Consider the following 6676-nt stretch of genomic DNA (forward strand, 5'->3'; position numbering starts at 1 on the left):
GTTGATGTTTTGATTTATTGTAGAGATGAGGTCTCGTTGCCCAGGCAGGTCTCGAACCCACGGGCTCAGGCAATCCACTCACCTCAGCCTCCCAAAGGCGTGGGATTACAGGCTGAGCCACCGAGCCCGGCTTGACCACATATTTTCTATCAAAAAATTAAGCAGCTGGGCATGGCAGTTCATACCTGTAAATCCCAGCACTTTGGGACGTGGAGGCAGGAGGAGGATTGCTTCAGTCCAGGGGTTCAAGACCAGCCTGGGCAACTTAGGGAGACCTGGTCTCTACAATAAATAAAAAAATTAGCCAAGCGTGGTGGCTCTCACCTGAGCCCAGCAGGTCCAGGCTGCAGTAGCCGTGAGCGTGCCATTGCACGCCAGCCTGGGTGACAGAGTGAGGCTCTGATTCAAAATAAATAAATAAACAAACAAACAAACAACAGCTATGTTGTAATAAAATACACATACTATATAATGCACCCTTTTAAAGTACAATTCAATGATTTTCAGTATATTTACAGATACTTGTAAACATTACCGCAGTCAATTTTAGAACATTTTTATCACCTTAGTAAGAAACCCACACACATATATATATTTTTTCTTAGTTATGGGTCTCACTCTGTCGTCCAGACAGGAGTGCAGTGGCATGATCTCAGCTCACGGCAGCCGGGATCTCCTGGGCTCAAGAGATCTTTTGGCCTCAAACTCCTGAGTAGCTGGGACTACAGGCATATGCCACCATACCCAGCTAATTTTTTGTCTTTTTATAGAGAGGATGTCTTGTGATGTTGCCTAAGTATCGAACTCCTGGCCTCAAGGCATCCTCCCAAAACGCTGAGATTATAGGTGTGAACCACTGTACCTAGCTCAAATGAGTAATTTACGTGGAGGGACATGAAAGAGCCACAGGTGGATTCAACCTGAGGCCAATATAACCTTTTGAAAGGGAAGGGAATGTATACAATGCTTAAGATTTAGCTACAGAAATGAGTGAGTGGGTCAGTGATGGTGGAGTGGAGAGAGAGTTACAGGTGAATAAACTGGATATGTCCATCCTAGGCACAGAGCACCTGGTGACAACCATGAACTGTGAAGGCCAGGGAGCTGTTGAAGCAGAGGAAAAACGGGGAGAGTTCACAATTTGATTAGTTGTTTTTCATAACTGTTTGTTGACAAGAAAGCAACAGTTTGCCAGTGTTTGGAAAAACTCAAAGTATGTTTTCCTCTGCTCTCACATCACCACAACAACAGTCAACCCAGAAGACTTCTTTGATCCCAAAATACCCCAGGTGGAGATTTCTCCCCACCAGCAAGCTAGCAGCAGGCACCAGCTGGGTGTTCTCCAATTCAGTTCTGAGCTACCTGAAGAGAGTGTCAGATCTCATGGGTTGAAAGCTCCATCCCCAAGACTGCCCCTCTGAAACTTCTGACTGACCAGCTTCAAGTTGGAATTCCCACGATCAGCTCTTTGAGTTTTTCACTAGAGTGGTTTGCAGAACTCGGGGAAACACTTATGTTTATTACAAAGGATTATTTATTTATTTTGCATTGAGATATCTGTCACCTAGGCCAGAGTGCAGTGGCATGATCATAACTCACCGCAGCCTCAAGCTCTTGTACCCGGGTGAGCCTTCCCCCTCAGCCTCCTGAGTAACCAGGACTGCAGGCACACAATACCATGCCCAACTAATTTTTTTGATTTATTGTAGAGATGAGGTCTTGCTATGTTTCCCAAACTGGTCTTGAACTCCTGGGCTCATGTGATCCTCCCAAAGTGCTGGATTATAGGTATGAGCCACCATGCCTGTCCACGAAGGATATTTTAAGAATCATGTAAAGAGCCAAATGAAGAGCTACATAGGGTGAAGTCTGAAAGGGTTCTACGCACAGGAGCTTCTGTTCTCGTCGAGTTGGGGCACACCATCCTATTTGCATTAGCCTCCACATGTTCAGGTCTGCAGAAGCCCCTCGAACCCTGTCAGCTCAGGCTCTTTATGGTGGTATCAGTGTATAGGCATGATTGATGCATGAAAAACCATGTTGAGATGTGATTGGACAAAAAGGGTATGATCTAAACGCCTATTTAGGTTCTTCCTGGCCTCTCTATGCAGCATTCCTTCCTCCAGGGTATGGGGCAGGAGCCTCTCTAGAAGATTAGCATTCTGCTGTGGCCAGGTGAAAGGAGGACAAAAGAAGTTCAGAAAGAGAGATTCTGTTTATTGTAACAAGGGCTATGGGTACATACACGTACACACACACACACACACACACACACACATACACACACACAAACACAGATTCATATATATAATATCACAGCTGGCATCTTTGTTTTCTCAAGTGAATAATTACTTACAAGTTTTTGAGTCCATATGAAATATCTTAGAATGTTCTAAAAAAAAAAAAAGAATTTTCTTGCACTACTGTATACATTAACACAGGAGGGACCAGGTGTGGTGGCTCATGCTTGCAATCCCAGCACTTTGAAAGGCTGAGGCTGGAGGATCACTTGAGGCCAGGAGTTTAAGACAAGCCTGGGCAACAAGCAAGATCCTCTTTCTAAGAAAAGAAAATAAAAATCAGCTGAGTGTTGTGGCATGTGCTTGAAATCCCAACCACTGGGGAGGATGAGGTAGAAGGATTGCTTGAGCCCAGGAGTTGGAGGTTACAATCTGCTATGATTATTCCACTGCACTCCAGCCTGGGGAACAGAGTGAGACTCTGGAGCAATAAAACATAAACAACAGCAATAAAACATAAACATAAGAAGAAAGCAGTCGCACACCAGGGTTGAGGGTCTCTATCTCATGTAAATGATCAGTGTTGCTGAGGGGCAGGTGAATAGCCGACAGGGTCAGCAGAGCTTGGGGCTAGTGACTCCAAGCTGAGGTCAGTCTTGAACCAGCAAATGGAGGAAGATGGAGCTCCCCTGGGGCTTCCTTGGCAGCCTGCTCTCCCCAGCAGGTGGCCTCCAGCTGTTCTGAACAGCTCCTTGAAGGAGTGTGGATTCTGAGAAGTTGCAGAGAGCACTGGAAAATAGAAGCCCCATGTGCATGTGGGATGGGAGCACTGTCCTTTCTGAGGTTGTATGTCCGGTGTTTGGAGCCATTTTCTGGGCAGTGGTTTTGGCATGCATCAGGTCACAGCATTCAGACTCTAATTGGTGTATATGAATCATATATATATACATATATATATGTAATCTGTGAAGGTCAGGCTCAGAGACTCATTTTGGTTGTTTCAAGGAGAAAGGATTCATGAATTTGACAGTTTATGTATGTCAAAAGTTTAAACTGACTCCAGTTTCCTAGTGGTGCAAATGAGCGTCTTGAAGAAGGGAGCTATGAGGAGGGATCAGACAGGAGAGCATGTTGAGATCCTGGAAATAAATCCTTAGGTGTTCTTGCCTTATCACCAGGGACTGATCTACTCTGGGTCTCCATTTCAGTAGCGTCTGGCTCCCAAGCTTGGTAATATGTTTAATTTTCTGAATGCAGGTTTGGATTTTCTTGTGGGTGGAGGACTGCTTGTCTGAGCTAGTTCAAATGTTTGTTGTTCTTCCCTCTGGTCTTCTTTATAGACTATTGTTGTCATATAACTTCAGTTTTTTCTATGCATTTACTAATTTAATTTTCTCGTTGGCGTTTTTTATTTTCTTGCCTGAAAATGAGTAGATTGAATACATGAGGTATGATAAAGCCTTAATAATGCTGCCAATGGCGTCGTTCCGAAACCCGATCCCTGGGAGGACATCAGGCCTCCCTCCTGTTCCAGTGTGGCCTGGTCTGGCCTGGCCTGGGCGCGCCCCCTGCTCTGAGGCCAGGGGACCGATTTATGGGACACTGAGTCTGTAATTCCCTGTGCACTTCTGTGACCTCGTGTCCAGGAGGAAGAAGCAGGAAGGGCACTCTAAGCACAGAATGAAGCCAGCATCTGCTCTGCAGAGCCTGAAACACTTTCTGCTTAAATGCAAATATCCTCTCGGCACAGACAGTTACAGACAGAGGGAGGAAGCTAGCCTGCAAAGGGCGGTGGCCATGAAGCTGTCAATCTGGCTTCACTCAACCACTTAAGGTATCGCATTCTCTGTCACTCAGAGCTCAGGGGGTGGGACCTAGGGAACTATCCAATCAGGAGCGCTGGGGCGGGACCCTGAGAACTGTCCAATCAGGAACTCCGCAGGGGGGAGGGGGACTGTTCAACAACTCCGCGGGGTCTTCCTCTCTGACTCCCGCAGCGATCGGGATTTGGTCTCCGCTGCCCTAGGGGCCCGGGTGTCTCTGCTGGGGCCTTTGCTGCGCTGGGGCCTGCACAGGCCGAGGGAGCCGTAGAGAGGACGCCGGATCACACCGGAAGCCGGGACATGGTGAGTGTGCGGGCCCGGCGTCCCCAGACTGGGGGAGGGGCTGGTTGCAACCGGCCGGAACCGGCTGCAGCGGGACCCGGGCCTCCCAGCTGTCCCCTCCGGGCTCTACGGACCCGCGTCCCAGCTGGTGCAGCTCGGTCCTCGGTCCCCTCCGGCGCAGGATGGGGCGCGGCCGGCATTCGGGACCCCGCGGCGTCCTGTCCCGTCCCTGCGCGGCGACCCCGACCCCGGCGCCCCCTCTGGGCAGCTCCGCACCCTCAGGGGAGGGTCCGGATTCGTGTGCGGGGCTCGTGCGAGGAGGAGCTGGGGTCTGTGGGGTCCCCCGTCTCTTCTTTCTCCCCGCGGGACCAATTTCCCTCCTAGTCCTCCAAATGTGTGAGAAAGAGGGTCTCAAACCCACGACTCTTCCCCCCCCCCAGCCTAGCTTTTTAAGGACTGGGAATATATCCTTAAATTTCCCGTTCCCTCTCGGCATTCCTGAACGTGAACCCCCCCTCCAATTCACAATATCAACTGTTTATTTTTTGTTCTACATTTCAAACAGACACAGTATTTTAATTGTTTGTCGTATTTTCCACAGAGCAAAATAGATGGTTCTTTGGAAAATATCTGTTTTTTGTTTGTGGACTTGGGAGGAATTCGGAGAATAACATCCTGAAACTCTGCTGTAAAAAAAATCTTTGTACTTCCCCTCCTTTTAGCTTTTCTAAGCGCCACCTTATCTGTATGTCTTTGGGTTAAGGTTCCTCTTTGAAAACTTGACCCTTTCCTGGTCGTGGGTTTTAGAACTGCCTGGGGCTGCCCTAAGATGCCTACAGCTGCCAAGTCTTTTGGAAGGTCAAGTAAATATCAGCCTCTGGGTCACTACTCCCAGAGAGACAGCCTGAGGTGGGGGAGCTGGGATGTCTCAGGGAAGCAGCCTTCTGCCCTGGGGTGGAGGAATCTCCCGGTATCCCCATCCTCTAAAAAACTAGGCCCTTCGGACACGCAGCTTTTCTTTCCCCACCCCGGATATCGCCAAGTTGCCCGGGCTGGTTTCGAACCCACGGGCTCAGGCAATCCACGCGCCTGGGCCTCCCAAAGTGCTGGGATTACAGGCTGAGACCCCGAGCCTGGTTTTCATTCCCTGGGGACACATTGATGGTCAGCCAGTCTCATGTTGTTACTGAGAGGAAAAGACAGAAATGATTCCTGCCCTCTGGATTCTTTTACGCTAATGCAGGGAGAGAAACTATCCTAAAGAACAAGGAGAATCTACCCCATTGAAGTGGTGCAAGAACCTGAAAAGTAAAATGGACTTTAGGCAGACAGCAGGGTGCAATGTACTGTTTCTTAGGGTGGTCACTGACCACTTCAGTGAGCCAGGAGACAGGGTCTGGCTCTGTTGCCCAGGTTGGAGTGCAGTGATGTGATCGCAGCTCGCTTCAGCCTTGAATTCCTGAGCTCCAGTGATCTTCCCACCCCAGGCTCCTTAATACCTAGGGGACTATAAGCGCATGCCATGACACCCGGCTATTTAAAAAATTATTTTGTAGAGGTGGTATCTCTCTGTGTTGCCCAGACTGATCTTTAACTCCTGGCCTCAAGCAATCCTGCTTTCACCTCCCAAAGTGCTGCGATTAGCCACCTTTCCCTACCCGAAAAGGTTTATTCACTTATTTGATCCTGTTTTTCATTAAATGTAAAATATACACACACCCACCCATATTTATTTATTTATTTTTGAGTTGGGGTCTCACTCCATTGCCCAGGCTGGAGTGCAGTGGCATGCTCATGGCCACCCCAGCGTCGACCTGCTGGGCTCTGGCAATCCTTCCACCTCAGTCTTCCAAGTAGCTGAAACTACAGGTGTGCACTACTACGCCAGGCTAATTTTTTTGATTTGTTGTGGAGACAAGGTCTTGCCAAGTTGCCCGGGCTGGTTTCGAACCCACGGGCTCAGGCTATCCACTCGCCTCGGCCTCCCAAAGTGCTGGGATTACAGGCTGAACCACCAAGCCTGGCCTTTATATATATATATTTTTAAGACAGAGTTTCACTCTCACTCAGGCTGGAGTGCAGTGACATGATCCTGGCTCACTGCAACCTCGAAGTCCTGGACTCAGGTGATCCTTTTGCCTCAGCCTCCTGGGTAGCTGGGACTACAGGTGCACATTACTACATTCTGCTAATATTTTGTATTTTTCTCTTTTTTAGAGACACGGTCTTGCTTTGTTGCCCAGGCTGGTCTTTAACTCCTGGCCTTAAACAGTCTTCCTTCCTTGGCCTCTGAAAGTGCTGGGATTATAAGCATGAGCCACTGTGTCCAGC

This window comes from Carlito syrichta, unplaced genomic scaffold (assembly GCF_000164805.1).
Source record: "Carlito syrichta isolate Samal-C Ts95f unplaced genomic scaffold, Tarsius_syrichta-2.0.1 Scaffold123295, whole genome shotgun sequence".
NCBI classification, from domain to species: Eukaryota; Metazoa; Chordata; class Mammalia; order Primates; family Tarsiidae; genus Carlito; species Carlito syrichta.